Source organism: Ranitomeya imitator, chromosome 1 (assembly GCF_032444005.1).
Source record: "Ranitomeya imitator isolate aRanImi1 chromosome 1, aRanImi1.pri, whole genome shotgun sequence".
Classification (NCBI taxonomy): domain Eukaryota; kingdom Metazoa; phylum Chordata; class Amphibia; order Anura; family Dendrobatidae; genus Ranitomeya; species Ranitomeya imitator.
This window is the reverse complement of record NC_091282.1, coordinates 894,837,386-894,857,614: the sequence shown is the minus strand read 5'-3', so window position 1 is coordinate 894,857,614 and position 20,229 is coordinate 894,837,386. Positions and strand designations below refer to the sequence as shown.

Genomic DNA, 20,229 nt, shown 5'->3' with positions numbered 1-20,229 from the left:
TACATGAGTAAATAATGAAATCATACACGAGAGCTACAAGGCCCTGCTCTAACCTATTCTTTTTCTCCTTTAAGTTTTCATAATAAAGGGTCAAGTATTATAACAGTTGTGATTAGTAATTGTGACATTAAGGGTTTTATCTCAATTTATGTCTTCAGGAGCGCACCACTCCTTTCTCTCCCGTCTTCCTTCTTGCCAAAAGCTTTGAACCCCTGATGTTTCACAGTTCGGTCTAGTAGCATGTTTGTGCCACTGGCCAAAAACTGGCAGCATGGGAAAAGCCTATGGGCAGAGCAGCACTTCAAGCTGTACAGCAAAGAACTTGCAAGCACTGCAGGCTTTGCGGTCGCAACTTAGGACGTATTGTATGCCCCAAGTCTGCACCACAAATTGTATGCTGCAGGTTCTCCTGTTACTCATGTGAAAATTAAAAGATTGGGGCTAAAAAACATTTTTTGTGGGGAAAATACATCTAAATACATTCCTACATTCCTTGAGGGGTCTATTTTCCAAAATGGGGTCATTTGTGGGGGATTTCCACTGTTTAGGCACATCAGGGGCTCTCCAAAAGGGACATGGCATCCGCTAATGATTCCAGCAAATTTTACATTCAAAAAGTCAAATGACGCTTTTTCCCTTCCGAGCCCTGCCCTGCGCAATCAGTAGTTTTCTCTCTCATATAGGGTATTGGCGTACTGATGAGAAATTGCACAACAAAGAAACTGCTAACCATACATCGAGGTAAGTTTCCTGTGTGGTCTAGTTTCCAAAATGGTGTCACTAGTTTGGGACTTTCACCATTTAGGCATATCAGGGGCTCTCCAAACATAACATGGTGTTTGTTTTTGTTCCAGCAAATTTTGCATTCAAAACGTAAAACGGCGCTCCTTCCCTTCCCAGCCATGCACCCAAACAGTGGTTTTCACCCACATATGGGGTATCGGCATATTCAGGAGAAATTGCACAATACATTTTGGGGTCACTTTTTTCCTGTTACCCTTGCGAAAATAAAAAAATGCGTCTAAAGTAATTTTTGTTGTGAAAAAAGTTAAATGTTAATTTTTTTCCACATTCCACAAATTCCTATGAAGCACCAGAAGGGTTAATAAACTTATTGAATGTGGTTTTGAGCACCTTGATGGGTGCAGTTTTTAGAATGGTGTCACTTTTGGGTACTTTCTATCATATAGACCCCCTGAAAGACACTTCAGATGTGAAATGGTCCCTAAAAATGGTTTTGTAAATTATGTTGGAAAAATAGGAAATTGCTGGTCAACTTTTAACCCTTATAACATCCTAAGAAAATGTTTTTTTTTTTTTAAATTGTACTGATGTAAAGTAGATAAAAAGTAGATATGTGGAAAATATTATTTATTAACTGTTATGTGTGACATAGCTCTCTGATTTAAGTACATAAGAATTCAAAGATGCTTATTTTCCTCACTGTATATACAGGGTGGGCCATTTATGTGGATATACCTAAATAAAATGGGAATGGTTGGTGACATCAACTAACTGTTTGTGGCACATTAGAGTATGGGACGGGGAAAAGTTTTCAAGATGGGTGGTGACCATGGTGGCCATTTTGGACCCAACTTTTTTTTTCCAATGGGAAGAGGGTCATGTGACACATCAAACTTATTGAGACTTTCACAAGAAAACAATGGTGTGCTTGGTTTTAACTTAACTGTATTCTTTCATGAGTTATTTACAAGTTTATGACCAGTTATAAAATGTGTTAAAAATGCTGCCCATTGTGTTGGATTGTCAATGCAACCCTCTTCTCCCACTCTTGACACACTGATAGCAACACTGCAGAAGAAATGCTAGCACAGGCTTCCAGTATCCGTTGTTTCAGATGCTGCACATCTCGGATCTTCACGGCATAGATTATTGCCTTCAGATAACCCCAAAGATAAAAGTCTAAGGGGGTCAGATCGGGAGAGCTTGGTGGCCAATCAACTGGCCAACGACGACCAATCCACTTTCCAGGAAACTGTTCATGTAGGAATGCTCAGACTTGACACCTGTAATGTGGTGGTGCACCATCTTTGGTATCAGGTCCGAGCATTCCTACATGAACAGTTTCCTGTTGAGAAAGTCTCAGTGTGAGCCAAAACATTGCCCAGACATGTGGGTCTGAATAAACAACACAGCTTTTTCAATTTGGATAATTTTGGAGTGCTGTCTTCATTTCTCTATTTTGTCTAATTTGGGCAAGTGTTGGACTGTCTCGCCCAGGAGGCCTGGCACCCATCAGTGAGCATTGTGCTGTTCCATTTATATATATATATATATATATATATATATATATATATATATAGTAGCGTGGCTGAGGGTCATATAGTCGACGGGGGGTATGTGTCACAGAGTTGGCTTGTCTCTTTGCTGTAACCTGGAGTGTTTTCTTTAATGCACAAAAGCACTAGGGCATTGTTTAGTGCACTTGGGTCTGGGTTACGGGTAGCTGTGAGAGATGGGAGGGTCTGGCTACCCATATACCTCACCCCTTGGTAGGGGCATCACCATATCTCTCTATATGTGTTTAACCTTCGTCAGGCTGCATAATTTTACAACGTTAACAGGCTGCAGAGGTACAATTGTACCTTCATATATATTTTATTGAAATTTGGCCAATATATTCTGGATCAAAACTGCAGAGATGTCACGAAATTTCAGCCCTCTACGGCTTTTCGAAAAAAAAAAGTTATTGCAATTTTAAAACGGAATAGTTACAATTGTACCTACTCAGCCGGACGAAGGTTAAGGACCTGCGGTGATGTCACGACCACTTGATTGACCGTGTGGAGGTGGAAGCCTCCAGTGTATGTTGAGGCTCCAGGGCTGAGCCTGAAGTACTGGTCACATATACCTTCTTTTGCCTGAGCTAAACGCTATTTGTTTTTCTGTTTTGTTTTGTGGGTTTGTGAAGCAATAAACCCTAAACTTTCAAAGGAACGTGCCTCGTGATTGCCACCCGCTGCACCTGAGCAAGTACAACCCCTACAATATGCTGTATATTACACACACTGGTGCTTCTCACAAAATTATAATGTAATCAAAAAGTTAATTTATTTCAGTTCTTCAATACAAAAAGTGAAACGCATATTATATAGAGCAGACCTGGGCAAAGTGCGGCCCACAGGCAACATCCGGCCGTCTGGCTGTTTCAGTCCAGTCCACAGACCAAGACAGCCGTGGGGCTAGAAACCAGACATCTATGGGCCGCACAGTGCCGCCCGATCGCTGTCTCCAAAACTATGTTGTGCCACTGACTCCTTTGGTGAAGGAGGGGCCTCTAGCCACTTCCTCCACCAATCAGCGTGTGAAACAGCTGACACGATGAAGTAATTTCATCATGTCAGCTATGTACTGCGGAGAGTCAGCGCACCAGAGGCAGGGAGAGAAGCAGAGCACCAGGAAACCGGAATGACGTGAGTATATGGTGTTTTTTTTTCTGTATGGGATGTTTGGATGGGCATGGGGAGGCTGTGGGGGTGGCATAGTGCTGCAAATGGGGGTAACATGGTGCTGCAAATGGGGGTGACATGGTGCTGCACATGGGGGTGACATGGTGCTGCACATGGGGGTGACATGGTGCTGCACATGGTGCTGAACATGGGGGTGACATAGTGCTGCACATGGTGCTGCACATGGGGGGGTGACATGGTGCACATGGGGGGGTGACATGGTGCTGCACATGGGGGTGACATGGTGCTGCACATGGGGGTGACATGCTGCACATGAGGATGACATGGTACTGCACATGTGGAGGTGACGTGGTGCTGCACATGGGGGATAACATGGTGCGGCACATGGGGGTGACATGGTGCGGCATATGGGGGTGACATGGTGCTGCACATGAGGGTAATATGGTGCTGCAAATGGTGGTGATATGATGCTGCATATGGGGGTGACATGGTGCTGCATATGGGGATGGCATGGTGCTGCATATAGAGTGACATGGTGCTGCATATGGGTGTGACATGGTACTACATATAAGTGTGACATGGTGCTCATGGTGCTGCATATGAATGTGACATGCTACACATAGTGCTGCATATGGGGGTGACATGCTGAACATGGTGCTGCATATGGGGGTGACATGCTGAACATGGTGCTGCATATGGGGGTGACATGCTGCAAATGGTGCTGCATATGGGGGCAACATGCTGCACATGGTGCTGCATATGGAGGAGACATGCTGCACATGGGGAGACTATAGGGGCGACATGCAGTGTATATATGGAGGCTGTGTGTGGTTCATGCAGTGTATATAGGGAGGCTGTGTGGGGCTCATGCAGTATATGGGGAGGCTGTGTGGGGCTCATGCAGTGTGTATAGTGAGGCTGAGTGGGGCTCATGCCATATATGGGGAGGCTGTGTGGGGCTTATCCCGCATATGAGGGAGGCTGGGTGGGGCTCATGCCGCATATAAGGGGCTGATGGGGGGCTCATATGATATACAGAAGGGGCTGTACTCGGGTTCAAACGATATATACGGGGATGTCAGCATACTTAATTCTGCCCAATATTAAGTGATACAATTAATATTAATAAAATTATCAATAATATAATAATTATAATATATCAATATTAACCCCTTCAAGTTGCGGCCCTTTTTCGTTTTTGCGTTTTCATTTTTCACTCCCCTCCTTCCCAGAGCCATAACTTTTTATAATTCCATTAATATGGCCAAGTGAGGGCTTATTTTTTGCGGGACGAGTTGTACTTTTGAACGACACCATTGGTTTTACTATGTCTTTTACTAGAAAACGGGAAAAAAATTCCAAGTGCGGTGAAATTGCAAAAAAAAGTGCAATCCCACACTTGTTTTTTGTTTGGCTTTTTTGCTAGGTTCATTAAATGCTAAAACTGACCTGCCATTGTGATTCTCTAGGTCATTACGAGTTCATAGACATCTAACATGTCTAGGTTATTTTTTATCCAAGTGGTGAAAAAAAATTCAAAACTTTGCTTAAAAAAAAAAAAGTGCCATTTTCCGATACCCGAAGCGTCTCCATTTTTCGTGATCTAGGGTCGGGTGAGGGCTTATTTTTTGCGTGCTGAGCTGATGTTTTTAATGACATCATTTCAGTGCAGATACGTTCTTTTGATCGCCCATTATTGCATTTTAATGCAATGTCATGGCGACCAAAAAAGCGTAATTCTGGCGTTTCGGATTTTTTTCTCGTTATGCTGTTTAGCGATCAGGTTAATGCTTTTTTTTATTGATAGATCGGGCGATTCTGAACGCGGCGATACCAAATATGTGTAGGTTTTTTTTTTTTTAATTGTTTTATTTAGGATGGGGCGAAAGGGGGGTGATTTAAACTTTTATATTTTTTATATTTTTTCATATTTTTAAAAACATTTTTTTTTACTTGTGCCATGCTTTAATAGCCTCCATGGGAGGCTAGAAGCTGGCATAACCACAGGGGGGCGCTCACAGCAGGCCGGCATCAGTAACCATAGAGGTCTCAAGGACCTCTATGGTTACCATCCTGATGCATCGCCGACCCCCGATCATGTGACGGGGGTCGGCGATGACATCATTTCCGGCCGCCTGGCCGGAAGCGCCGGTTACATGCCGCTGTCTGCGTTTGACAGCGGCATTTAACAGGTTAATAGCGGCGGGTGAATAGCGATTACAAAACAGCTGACATGTCGCGACTTTGATGTGGGCTCACCGCCGGATCCCACATCAAAGGGGGTGACACGGCATGCGCAGTACTAGTACGGCGCATGTCGTGAAGGGGTTAATATTGAGCAGAATTAATTTCGGCCTATTGGTTCAAAAACGGTCACAGTCTCTCGTGTGGCCCCTCGGGAAAATTAATTGCCCACCCCTGATGAAGAGTCATTACAAACCGAGTTATCTTTTTCAAGTGTTTATTTCTGTTAATGTTGATGATTATGGCTTACGGCCAATGAAACCCCAAAAGTCATTATCTCAGTAAATTTGAATAATTAACAAAAAACACCTACAAAGGCTTCCTAAGCATTTAAAAAGGTCCCTTAGTCTGTTTCCGTAGGCTCCACGTTCATGGGGAAGACTGCTGACTTGACAGATGTCCAGAAGGCAGACATTGACACACTTCACAAGCAAGGTAAGCCAGAAAAGGTCATTGCTAAAGAAGCTGGCTGTTCATAGAATGCTGTATCCAAGCATATTAATGGAAAGTTGAGTGGAAGGAAAAAGTGTGGTACGAAAAGGTGCACGAGCAACCGGGATAACCGTAGCCTTGAAAGAATTATTAAGAAAAGGCCATTCAAAAATTTGGGGGAGATTCACAAGGAGTAGACTGCTGCTGGAGTCAAGCTTCAAGAGCCATCACACACAGATGTATCCAGGACATGGGCTACAAGTGTCTCATTCCTTGTGTCAAGCCACTCATGACCAATAGACAACACCAGTAGCATCTTACCTGGGCCAATGGGAAAAAGAACTGTACTGTTACTCAGTGGTCCATGGTGTTTTTTTTGCATTTCATTTGGAAATCAAGGTCCCAGAGTCTGGAGGAAGAGTGGAGAGGCACACAATTCAAGCTGCTCAAGATCTAATGTGAAGTTTCCACAATCAGTGATGGTTTGGGGAGCCATGTCATCTGCTGTTTTATCAAAACCAAAGTCAGGGCAGACGTCTACCACGAAATTTTAGAGCACTTCATGCTTCCCTCTGATGACAAGCTTTTTGGAGATAGAAATTTCATTCTCCATAAGGACTTGGCACCTGCCGACACTGCCAAAAGTACTAATACCTGGTTTAAAAATAACAGTATCAGTGTGCTTGATTGGCCAGCAAACTCGCCTGATCTTAACCCCTTAGAGAATCTATGAGGTATTGTCAAGAGGAAGATGAGAGACACCAGACCCAACAATGCAGATGAGCTGAAGACTGCTATCAAATCAACCTGGGCTTCCATAACACCTCAGCAGTTCCACAGGCTGATCGCCTCCATGCCATGCCGCACTGATGCAGTAATTGATGCAAAATGAGACCCGATCAAGTATTGAGTGCATTTACCGAACATACATTTCAGTAGGCCAACATTTTGAATTTTTAAAATTCATTTTTCAAGCTGGTGTTATAAAGTATTCTTTTTTACTGAGATAATGACTTTTGGGTTTTCATTGGCGGTAAGCAATAATCATCAATAGAGTTGAGCGACCTTGACCTTTTTAGAGTCGAGCCGGGTTTCGCGAAACCCGACTATCTCAAAAGTCGGGTCGAGTGAAATCGGCCGATTATGACGTAAAGTCGGGATCGACCGAAACACGAAACCCAATGCAAGTCAATGGGGCAGCATAGTCGGCAGTGAGTGGGGGCCAGGAAAACACCTAGAGTGCCCATTTTAATGTCAAAACCATCCATTCTTCTTAATGAAGCTTGTCAAGCGTAATTTACCTTATAATAATTGGAAGGCATTTGAAATTGGGGGTCATTTGGCTAAAGTTGTGGTGGGTAGGGCTGGTTCAAGTAATTAGTGGGCCCAGGAAATCTGGACCACGTCACGGCAGTGGAGCAGGGAGAGGTAAGTATTTCAACTTTGCAAGTGCTGTGAACCTGAGCAAGCAGGGGGGGCCCACTCGTTGGCATTGGCACTGGCACAGGGCCCCTCAAAGTACAGCGGTGTGTTTGCACGGCGGGGGCGCCTCCCACCGGCAGCAACACTTTTGCGTACTATGAGAGGCCCTGTGCCAGTGACGTCGCCAACTAGTATTCCTCCCCCACCTGATGAAGGAACCTGCACTTTCATCTGCACCTTCCTCTTTGTCCCCGTGTAAGGTGGTATGGTATGCGGGAAGAGCAACCTGACTTTCAGCAGGGTCACAATGTTGTTGTGTAGCGTGCACGGGGAATGTTGCGTTATGGGTCAATGTACCAGCAGACTCATCTATCACTGGCTGGGCAATGGGCAGGATGAGGAGGAAACACAGATATAGGCCCAAAGAATAAAGTTGGCTAAATGCAGTTCAAAATTGGTAACACAGGAATAACCAGGGGGCATCGCAGTGGAGGACAACTGGAATGAGAGGCTGACACAGAGAGTAGGCCCAAATCAGTAAGTAGTCGAAATGCAGTTCAAAATTGGCAACCGTAGTAAACAGGCGGCACAACTTTGTTCAGTGGAGGAGAACAGCAAGGAGTGGCAGACACCGATAGAAGGCCCCAACCCAACTAGTAGGCCAAATGCAGTCTAACATTAACAACTACTTAACGAGCGCCTGAAAACAGAATTTCAGGACAGGAAACCAGGAGAACAGCAAGGAGTGGCAGACACCGATAGTAGGCCCCAAACCAACTAGTACGCCAAATGCAGTTGTTCCGTTTAACCACAATTTAATGAGAGCCTGAAGATAGAAGTTCAGGAAAGGCAACCTGGAGAACACCTTGGAGTGAAACACACCATCTCTCTACACCCCATACCCAATTTGTAGGCCTAATGCAGTGTAGTTTCCAAGAACTACTAAACGAGAGCCGGAAGATCGAAGCTCAGGAAAGGCAACCTGGAGAACACCTTGGAGTGGAACACACCATCTCTCTACACCCCATACCCAATTTGTAGGCCTAATGCAGCGTAGTTTCCAACAACTACTAAACGAGAGCATGAAGATCGAAGCATTGGTGAGGAAACCTGGGGAACACCTTGGAGTGGAACACACCATCTCTCTACACCCCATACCCAATTTGTAGGCCTAATGCAGCGTAGTTTCCAACAACTACTAAACGAGAGCCGGAAGATCGAAGCTCAGGAAAGGCAACCTGGAGAACACCTTGGAGTGGAACACACCATCTCTCTACACCCCATACCCAATTTGTAGGCCTAATGCAGTGTAGTTTCCAAGAACTACTAAACGAGAGCCGGAAGATCGAAGCTCAGGAAAGGCAACCTGGAGAACACCTTGGAGTGGAACACACCATCTCTCTACACCCCATACCCAATTTGTAGGCCTAATGCAGCGTAGTTTCCAACAACTACTAAATGAGAGCCGGAAGATCGAAGCTCAGGAAAGGCAACCTGGAGAACACCTTGGAGTGGAACACACCATCTCTCTACACCCCATACCCAATTTGTAGGCCTAATGCAGTGTAGTTTCCAACAACTACTAAACGAGAGCCGGAAGATCGAAGCTCAGGAAAGGCAACCTGGGGAACACCTTGGAGTGTAACACACCATCTCTCTCCACCCGATACCCATTTTGTAGGCCTAATGCAGTGTAGTTTTCTACAACTACTAAACAAGAGTCGGAAGACCGAAGCAATGGCAAGGAAACCTGGGGAACACCTTGGAGTGTAACACACCATCTCTCTCCACCCCATACCCAATTTGTAGGCCTAATGCAGCCTACTTTCCGACAACTACTAAACGAGAGCATGAAGATCGAAGCTCAGGAAAGGCAACCTGGGGAACACCTTGGAGTGTAACAAACCCTCTCTCTACACCACGGAAGGGCTGATTCTTAGGAAGGAAGGCTGTCGGAAAGAAGCAGGGCGCGTCCGAGGGTGATTATATTCTTATTAGGTATATACTCACCCTCGGACGCGCCCTGCTTCTTTATTTGTAATGAATGTTTATTTGCAATGTGGTTTTGACTTACTCTATTTTTTTGGTAAATAATGATTTTATTATTTTCATTGTTTTGCATCTTCTTGGCAATAATATAAAGAAGACGCGACAGGACAACACTCGGTGGATGCCATATCTGTGTTTTAAATTGAAAAAAACTTTCAGTTAACTACTTGCAGGAGAAAGTTATTGTAGCTGGTGGCCATTTTTAGTACTGTACCAGATTTTTGTTGTATGTGTTTGTTTTTAATGTTAAAATGTCTGCATTTGATATCTCTCCAGTATTTTCTTTTTTATAAGCAAAATACTTATTTTTATATTTTCTGATGTTGGTTCAAGGGGTACACGGGCAGCAGTAGACAGGTCAGTGGAGGCCTAGTGGAAGGAGGGACCGCAGACAGGCTTCGAAGCCCTAACATAATAAATTGGGCTGGCTGTAGGCAATTTAAAATTGGTTCCAGGGGAACACGGGCGGCAGTAGACAGGTCAGTGGAGGCCTAGTGGAAGGAGGGACCGCAGACAGGCTTCGAAGCCCTAACATAATAAATTGGGCTGGCTGTAGGCAATTTAAAATTGGTTCCAGGGGAACACGGGCAGCAGTAGACAGGTCAGTGGAGGCCTAGTGGAAGGAGAGACCGCAGACAGGCTTCGAAGCCCTAACATAATAAATTGGGCTGGCTGTAGGCAATTTAAAATTGGTTCCAGGGGAACACGGGCGGCAGTAGACAGGTCAGTGGAGGCCTAGTGGAAGGAGGGACCGCAGACAGGCTTCGAAGCCCTAACATAATAAATTGGGCTGGCTGTAGGCAATTTAAAATTGGTTCCAGGGGAACACGGGCGGCAGTAGACAGGTCAGTGGAGGCCTAGTGGAAGGAGGGACCGCAGACAGGCTTCGAAGCCCTAACATAATAAATTGGGCTGGCTGTAGGCAATTTAAAATTGGTTCCAGGGGAACACGGGCAGCAGTAGACAGGTCAGTGGAGGCCTAGTGGAAGGAGGGACCGCAGACAGGCTTCGAAGGCCTAACATAAGAAAAATGTCAATACAATGGTATTGACAGTGCCAGGCATTGAAGGATGTCAGCGCATAGACTAAACATTGGTGGAGCTGTGAGAGAAAATTCTGCAAGTCGTAGAGCACTGTTTGACCTGGGGAAGGGGACTGTCTTGTGGCCGGCGGTACAGGCCCAGGGCCCCTCATATTACAACGGTGTGTCTGAAGTTGGGTGCGCACCACCACCGCCAGACACTTTATTGTACTATGAGGGACCTAGTGGCAGTGCCGTCGACCAAAAGCGGGCACACCCACCTCTTCAGACAAACAGTACTCTCACGGGTGCTGGCGCCAAGTGGCGATACCACGGCCCCGTGTGGGGACTTATGCCATTTAGGGAGGTGTTAACATGTCGAATGCTGGACAATCAGGTGCTGCAAATTACGAGATTGGAAAAGTCGTTCAGAATAGTCCACAGGCAAGACCTTTACATAGGAAAGCTAGGTGTCAGCCGGGCAAGGTGGGGCAAAAGATTTCGAAATCCAGTTGTGGTTCATTTTAATGAAGGTTAGATCATCTACATTTTGGGTAGCCAGACGAGTCCTTTTTTCTGTTAGTATTGAACCTGCAGCACTGAATACTCTTTCTGATAGGACACTAGCTGCCGGGCAAGCAAGCTCCTGCAATGCATATTCTGCCAATTCTGGCCAGGTGTCTAATTTTGATGCCCAGTAATCAAATGGGAATGACGGTTGAGGGAGAACATCGATAAGGGATGAAAAATAGTTTGTAACCATACTGGACAAATGTTGTCTCCTGTCACTTTGAATTGATGCTGCAGTACCTGTCCTGTCTGCGGTCATAGCAAAATCACTCCACAACCTGGTCAGAAAACCTCTCTGGCCAACGCCACTTCTGATTTCTGCCCCTCTAACTCCTCTGGTCTGCTGGCCCCTGCAGCTCGTGTGAGAACGATCACGGGTGCTGTGTGCAGGGAATGCCAGAAGCAAACGGTCAACAAGAGTTGATTGTTTGGTTGCTAATATTAGTTCCAAGTTCTCATGTGGCATTATATTTTGCAATTTGCCTTTATAGCGAGGATCAAGGAGGCAGGCCAACCAGTAATCGTCATCGTTCATCATTTTAGTTATGCGTGTGTCCATTTTGAGGATATGTAAGGCATAATCCGCCATGTGGGCCAAAGTTCCAGTTCTCAAATCTCCGGTTGTGCTTGGTTGAGGGGCAGTTTCAGGCAAATCCACATCACTTGTGTCCCTCCAAAAACCAGAACCCGGCCTTGCCGTGCCTCCAATTTCCAGTGGCCCCGGAAAAGCTTCCTCATTACAAATATAATCATCCCCATCATCCTCCTCGTCCTCCTCCTCCTCTTCGCCCGCTAACTCGTCCTGTACACTGCCCTGGCCAGACAATGGCTGACTGTCATCAAGGCTTTCCTCTTCCTCAGCTGCAGACGCCTGATCCTTTATGTGCGTCAAACTTTGCATCAGCAGACGCATTAGGGGGATGCTCATGCTTATTATGGCGTTGTCTGCACTAACCAGCCGTGTGCATTCCTCAAAACACTGAAGGACTTGACACATGTCTTGAATCTTCGACCACTGCACACCTGACAACTCCATGTCTGCCATCCTACTGCCTGCCCGTGTATGTGTATCCTCCCACAAAAACATAACAGCCCGCCTCTGTTCGCACAGTCTCTGAAGCATGTGCAGTGTTGAGTTCCACCTTGTTGCAACGTCTATGATTAGGCGATGCTGGGGAAGGTTCAAAGAACGCTGATAGGTCTGCATACGGCTGGAGTGTAGGGGCGAACGGCGGATATGTGAGCAAAGTCCACGCACTTTGAGGAGCAGGTCGGATAACCCCGGATAACTTTTCAGGAAGCACTGCACCACCAGGTTTAAGGTGTGAGCCAGGCAAGGAATGTGTTTCAGTTGGGAAAGGGAGATGGCAGCAATGAAATTCCTTCCGTTATCACTCACTACCTTGCCTGCCTCAAGATCTACAGTGCCCAGCCACGACTGCGTTTCTTTCTGCAAGAACTCGGACAGAACTTCCGCGGTGTGTCTGTTGTCGCCCAAACACTTCATAGCCAATACAGCCTGCTGACATTTGCCAGTAGCTGCCCCATAATGGGAGACGTGGTGTGCAACAGTGGCAGCTGCGGATGGAGTGGTTGTGCGACTGCGGTCTGTGGACGAGCTCTCGCTTCTGCAGGAGGACGAAGAGGAGGAGGAGGGGGTGCGAACGGCTACAGCCAACTGTTTCCTAGACCGTGGGCTAGGCAGAACTGTCCCAAACTTGCTGTCCCCTGTGGACCCTGCATCCACCACATTTACCCAGTGTGCCGTGATGGACACGTAACGTCCCTGGCCATGCCTACGGGTCCATGCATCTGTTGTCAGGTGCACCTTTGTGCTCACAGATTGCCTGAGTGCATGGACGATGCGCTCTTTAACATGCTGGTGGAGGGCTGGGATGGCTTTTCTGGAAAAAAAGTGTCGACTGGGTAGCTCGTAGCGTGGTACAGCGTAGTCCATCAGGGCTTTGAAAGCTTCGCTTTCAACTAACCGGTAGGGCATCATCTCTAACGAGATTAGTCTAGCTATGTGGGCGTTCAAACCCTGTGTACGCGGATGCGAGGCTAAGTACTTCCTTTTTCTAACCATAGTCTCATGTAGGGTGAGCTGGACTGGAGAGCTGGAGATCGTGGAACTAGCGGGGGTGCCGGTGGACATGGCAGACTGAGAGACGGTGGGAGATGGTATTGTTGCCACCGGTGTCCTAGATGCAGTGTTTCCTACTACGAAACTGGTGATTCCCTGACCCTGACTGCTTTGGCCTGGCAAAGTAACCTGCACAGATACTGCAGGTGGTGCGGAAAATGGTGGCCCTACACTGCCGGAAGGGATGTTGCGTTGCTGACTAGCTTCATTGGCCGAGGGTGCTACAACCTTAAGGGACGTTTGGTAGTTAGTCCAGGCTTGCAAATGCATGGTGGTTAAATGTCTATGCATGCAACTTGTATTGAGACTTTTCAGATTCTGTCCTCTGCTTAAGGTAGTTGAACATTTTTGACAGATGACTTTGCGCTGATCAATTGGATGTTGTTTAAAAAAATGCCAGACTGCACTCTTTCTAGCATCGGATACCTTTTCAGGCATTGCAGACTGAGCTTTAACCGGATGGCCACGCTGTCCTCCAACAGGTTTTGGCTTTGCCACGCGTTTTGGGCAAGATACGGGCCCGGCAGATGGAACCTGTTGCGATGTTGATGCCTGCTGCGGCCCCTCCTCCTCCGCTTCAGAACTGCTGCCGCCTGCACCCTGTTCCCCCAATGGCTGCCAATCGGGGTCAAGAACTGGGTCATCTATTACCTCTTCTTGTAGCTCGTGTGCAACTTCGTCTGTGTCACCGTGTCGGTCGGTGGTATAGCGTTCGTGATGGGGCAACATAGTCTCATCAGGGTCTGATTCTTGATCATTACCCTGCGAGGGCAATGTTGTGGTCTGAGTCAAAGGACCAGCATAGTAGTCTGGCTGTGGCTGTGCATCAGTGCACTCCATGTCAGATTCAACTTGTAATGGGCATGGACTGTTAACTGCTTCACTTTCTAAGCCAGGGACGGTATGTGTAAAGAGCTCCATGGAGTAACCCGTTGTGTCGCCTGCTGCATTCTTCTCTGTTGTTGTTTTTGCTGAAGAGGACAAGGAAGCGACTTGTCCCTGACCGTGAACATCCACTAACGACGCGCTGCTTTGACATTTACCAGTTTCACGAGAGGAGGCAAAAGAGCTAGAGGCTGAGTCAGCAAGATAAGCCAAAACTTGCTCTTGCTGCTCCGGCTTTAAAAGCGGTTTTCCTACTCCCAGAAAAGGGAGCGTTCGAGGCCTTGTGTAGCCAGACGACGAACCTGGCTCCACAGCTCCAGACTTAGGTGCAATATTTTTTTTCCCACGACCAGCTGATGCTCCACCACTACCACTACCCTCATTACCAGCTGACAATGAACGCCCCCGGCCATGACCTCTTCCACCAGACTTCCTCATTGTTTTAAAAACGTAAACAAACTAACGGTATTTGTTGCTGTCACACAAATTACACGGTGAGCTATAACTTCAGTATGATTTAGCTACCCCTTTACAGGTGAGTGAGACCACAACGAAAATCAGGCACAATGTTACACACTCTGTTGTTGGTGGCAACAAATGAGAGAGATGCCACACACGCAGGACTGTCACTGAAGCACAAATGTAAATATTAATCTCCCACTGATTTGATTTTTTTTTTTTTTCAGGGAGACTTTAGGAAAAAAAAATAATAGAATAAAATGATTTTTTCAGGAAGAATTTAGAAACCAAATACAATAAAATGATTTTTTCAGGGAGAATTTAGAAAACAAATAAAACAAAAAAAGGCTTTCTATGGCCCACTGAGTGAGAGATGACGCACACAGGAGTCAGGAGTGGCACACAAGCCCAGAGGCCAATATTTATCTCCCACTGATTGATGTAGTGATTTTTTCAGGTAGATTTTGGAACCCAAATCAAGCTAAAAAAATAATAGGCTTTCTATGGCCCACAATTGGAGAGAGAGAGAGAGATGGCACACTCAGGAGTCAAGACTGGCACACAAGCAGAAAGGGCAATATTAATCTCCCACTGATTTGATTTTTTTTTTTTTTCAGGGAGACTTTAGGAAAAAAACTAATAGAATAAAATGATTTTTTCAGGAAGAATTTAGAAACCAAATAAAATAAAATGATTTTTTCAGGGAGAATTTAGAAAACAAAACAAAAAAAGGCTTTCTATGGCCCACTGAGTGAGAGATGACACACACAGGAGTCAGGAGTGGCACACAAGCCCAGAGGCCAATATTTATCTCCCACTGATTGATGTAGTGATTTTTTCAGGTAGATTTTGGAACCCAAATCAAGCTAAAAAAATAATAGGCTTTCTATGGCCCACAATTGGAGAGAGAGAGAGAGAGATGGCACACCCAGGAGTCAAGACTGGCACACAAGCAGAAAGGGCAATATTAACCCTGCTGTTCTGTTGGTCAAAAATGACTGACTTTGAACTTCAATATTCTTTAAAATATTCAAGATGCGGCTCTGAAACCCGTGGCCGACCGACCCATCCTCATTTAAGTCAATCAACCACAAGTTTCAGAACCGCATCTTGAACACCCCAAAAAATACCAAAGTTCAAAATAGGTCTCCCCAGACCGAACAGAACAGCAGGGTTAATCTCCCACTGATTTGTTTTTTTTTTTTTTTCAGGGAGACTTTAGGAAAAAAAAATAATAGAATAAAATGATTTTTTCAGGAAGAATTTAGAAACCAAATAAAATAAAATGATTTTTTCAGGGAGAATTTAGAAAACAAATAAAACAAAAAAAGGCTTTCTATGGCCCACTGAGTGAGAGATGACGCACACAGGAGTCAGGAGTGGCACACAAGCCCAGAGGCCAATATTTATCTCCCACTGATTGATGTAGTGATTTTTTCAGGTAGATTTTGGAACCCAAATCAAGCTAAAAAAATAATAGGCTTTCTATGGCCCACAATTGGAGAGAGAGAGAGAGATGGCACACCCAGGAGTCAAGACTGGCACACAAGCAGAAAGGGCAATATTAATCTCCCACTGATTTTTTTTTTTTTTTTTTTTTCAGGGAGACTTTAGGAAAAAAAAATAATAGAATAAAATGATTTTTTCAGGAAGAATTTAGAAACCAAATAAAATAAAATGATTTTTTCAGGGAGAATTTAGAAAACACATAAAACAAAAAAAGGCTTTCTATGGCCCACTGAGTGAGAGATGACGCACACAGGAGTCAGGAGTGGCACACAAGCCCAGGGGCCAATATTTATCTCCCACTTTTTTTTTTTTTGTTCCAGGGAAAATTTATAAACCCAATAAAAAAAATAATAAATAGGCTTTCTATGGCCCACTATCTGAGAGAGAGAGAGAGATGGCACGCTTAGGACTGGCACACAAGCCCAAAGGCCAATATTAATCTCCCTTTTTTTTTTCAGGGAGAATTTATAAAACCAAAAAAAAAAAAATAAATAGGCTTTCTATGGCCCACTATTTGTGAGAGAGATGGCACGCTCAGGACTGGCACACAAGCCCAGAGGCCAATATTAATCTCCCACTTTTTTTTTTTTGTTCCAGGGAAAATTTATAAACCCAATAAAAAAAATAATAAATAGGCTTTCTATGGCCCACTATCTGAGAGAGAGAGATGGCACGCTTAGGACTGGCACACAAGCCCAAAGGCCAATATTAATCTCCCACTGATTGATTTATTGATTTTTTCAGGTAGAATTTAGAACCCAAATAAAGCAAAAAAAAAAAAAATGGGCTTTCTATGGCCCACTGAGTGAGTGATGATGCACACAGGAGTCAGGAGTGGCACACAAGCCCTGAGGCCAATATTTTTCTCCCACTGATTGATGTAGTGATTTTTTCAGGTAGATTTTAGAACCCAAATCAAGCAAAAAAATAAATAGGCTTTCTATGGCCCACTATTTGTGAGAGAGATGGCACGCTCAGGACTGGCACACAAGCCCAGAGGCCAATATTAATCTCCCACTTTTTTTTTTTTTGTTCCAGGGAAAATTTATAAACCCAATAAAAAAAATAATAAATAGGCTTTCTATGGCCCACTATCTGAGAGAGAGAGATGGCACGCTTAGGACTGGCACACAAGCCCAAAGGCCAATATTAATCTCCCACTGATTGATTTATTGATTTTTTCAGGTTGAATTTAGAACCCAAATAAAGCAAAAAAAAAAAAAAAGGGCTTTCTATGGCCCACTGAGTGAGTGATGATGCACACAGGAGTCAGGAGTGGCACACAAGCCCTGAGGCCAATATTTTTCTCCCACTGATTGATGTAGTGATTTTTTCAGGTAGATTTTAGAACCAAAATCAAGCAAAAAAATAAATAGGCTTTCTATGGCCCACTGACTGAGAGATGGCACACACAGGAGTCAAGAGTGGCACACAAGCCCTGAGGCCAATATTTTTCTCCCACTGATTGATGTAGTGATTTTTTCAGGTAGATTTTATAACCCAAATCAAGCAAAAAAATAAATAGGCTTTCTATGGCCCACTGAGTGAGAGATGGCACACACAGGGATGGCACTCTAGCAGAAATGTCAATCTTAATCTCCCACAAAAAAAAAAAAAAAAACAGGGAGTGTCCTTCAATTACTATCTCCCTGCAGTAATCTCAGCCAGGTATGGCAGGCAGCAATAAGGAGTGGACTGATGCACAAATTAAATAAAAAGTGTGGACAAACAAACAAGATAGCTGTGCAGAAAGGAAGGAACAAGAGGATTTGTGCTTTGAAAAAAGCAGTTGGTTTGCACAGCGGCGTACACACAGCAATGCAGCTATCAGGGAGCCTTCTAGGGCAGCCCAATGAGCTACAGCGCTGAGGAAAAAAAAAAAAATGTAGCTTCCACTGTCCCTGCACACCGAAGGTGGTGTTGGGCAGTGGAAATCGCTACAGCACAAGCGGTTTGGTGGTTAATGGACCCTGCCTAACGCTATCCCTGCTTCTGACGAAGCGGCAGCAACCTCTCCCTAAGCTCAGATCAGCAGCAGTAACATGGCGGTCGGCGGGAACTCCCCTTTATAGCCCCTGTGACGCCGCAGACAGCAAGCCAATCACTGCAATGCCCTTCTCTAAGATGGTGGGGACCAGGACCTATGTCATCACGCTGCCCACACTCTGCGTTTACCTTCATTGGCTGAGAAATGGCGCTTTTCGCGTCATTGAAACGCGACTTTGGCGCAAAAGTCGCGTACCGCATGGCCGACCCCGAACAGGGGTCGGATCGGGTTTCATGAAACCCGACTTTGCCAAAAGTCGGCGACTTTTGAAAATGAACGACCCGTTTCGCTCAACCCTAATCATCAACATTAACAGAAATAAACACATGAAATAGATCACTATGTTTGTAATGACTCTATATAATATATGAGTTAAGCTTTTTGTATTGAAGAACTAAAATAAATTAACTTTTTGATGATATTTTAATTTTGTGAGAAGCACCTGTATATATATATTGTAGGATATTGTATGACTATAGGGATCATTATAGAACTGTGCGTGTGGTAGACTTAAAAGTATCTGGACACTTTTTTTTACCTAAATGCATGTACTATAAGTGCATTTTTTGTAAGATACATATGTATTTCAAATCATTTCAGGGTATTTGTGTATTGCATTTTTTATGATTTTTTTCTCCATGTTTTGTTGTGCAAAAAAACAGTTTTTTACAGTGTGTAAAAAAACAAAAAACACATGCAAAAAATGCAGCAAAAGTGCAACGCATCAGTATTTACATCAGGCTTTTCTACTGCAAATACTGAACGCTTGTGACAAATGTTTGCACATGTAAAAACACATTCTCTGAAATGATACATTTATAGCCTTTCTTTCCACTAATTAGACCTTTATGATTCCGAAGAATTTTCATTGTGGGTATAAATAGCATGTGGTCTATATTTTAGCTACACATTTACTCTTTATACTTTACTTTAGTATCTATCTGTTATTGAGCAGTTTTGCATCTTTTGAAGTCATAGATTATGCTGAAAACAAATGGATGACACAGTACCCCACTCTCGCTTAACCCCTTTCTGACATTAGACGTACTATCCCGTCGAGGTGGGGTGGGCCCCTATGACCATCGACGGGATAGTACGTCATACGCGATCGGCCGCGCTCACGGGGGGAGCGCGGCCGATCGCAGCCGGGTGTCAGCTGCCTATCGCAGCTGACATCCGGTACTATGTGCCAGGAGCGGTCACGGACCGCTCCCGGCACATTAACCCCCGACACACCGCGATCAAACATGATTGCGATGTGTCGGCGGTGCAGGGAAGCGTTGCGCAGGGAGGGGGCTCCCTGCGGGTTTCCCTGAGCCCCCCGCAGCAATGCGATGTGATCGCGTTGCTGCGAGGGTCTGCTCACCTCCCTCCCTGCTCCAGGCCCGGAATCCAAGATGGCTGCGGCATCCGGGTCCTGCAGGGAGGGAGGTGGCTTCACAAAGCCTGCTCAGAGCAGGCACTGTGAAGCCTGCAGTGCTGCAAGTCAGATCGGTGATCTGACAGAGTGCTGTGCAAACTGTCAGATTACCGATCTGTGATGTCCCCCCCGGGACAAAGTAAAAAAGTAAAAAACATTTTTTCCAAATGTGTAAAAGAAAAAAATAAAAAAAAATATTCCTAAATAATGAAAAAAAAAAAAAATATTATTCCCATAAATACATTTCTTTATCTAAATTAAAAAAAACAAAACAATAAAAGTACACATATTTTGTATCGCCGCGTCCGTAACGGCCCGACCTATAAAACTGGCCCACTAGTTAAACCCTTCAGTAATCACCGTAAAAAAAAAAAAACGAGGCAAAAAACAACGCTTTATTATCATACCGCCGAACAAAAAGTGGAATAACACGCGATCAAAAAGACAGATATAAATAACCATGGTACCGCTGAAAGCGTCATCTTGTCCCGCAAAAAAGGAGCCACCATACAGCATCATCAGCAAAAAAATAAAAAAAGTTATAGTCCTGAGAATAAAGCGATGCAAAAATAATTATTTTTTCTATAAAATAGTTTT

General features: G+C 44.8%; 1 protein-coding gene across 2 annotated transcripts in view; it reads left to right on the top strand.

The window, feature by feature from the left end:
* FAM47E (family with sequence similarity 47 member E) overlaps nucleotides 1–20,229 on the top strand; it is a 113,781-nt gene that overhangs the window by 42,503 nt on the left and 51,049 nt on the right. The gene's annotated exons all lie outside the window — the stretch shown is intronic.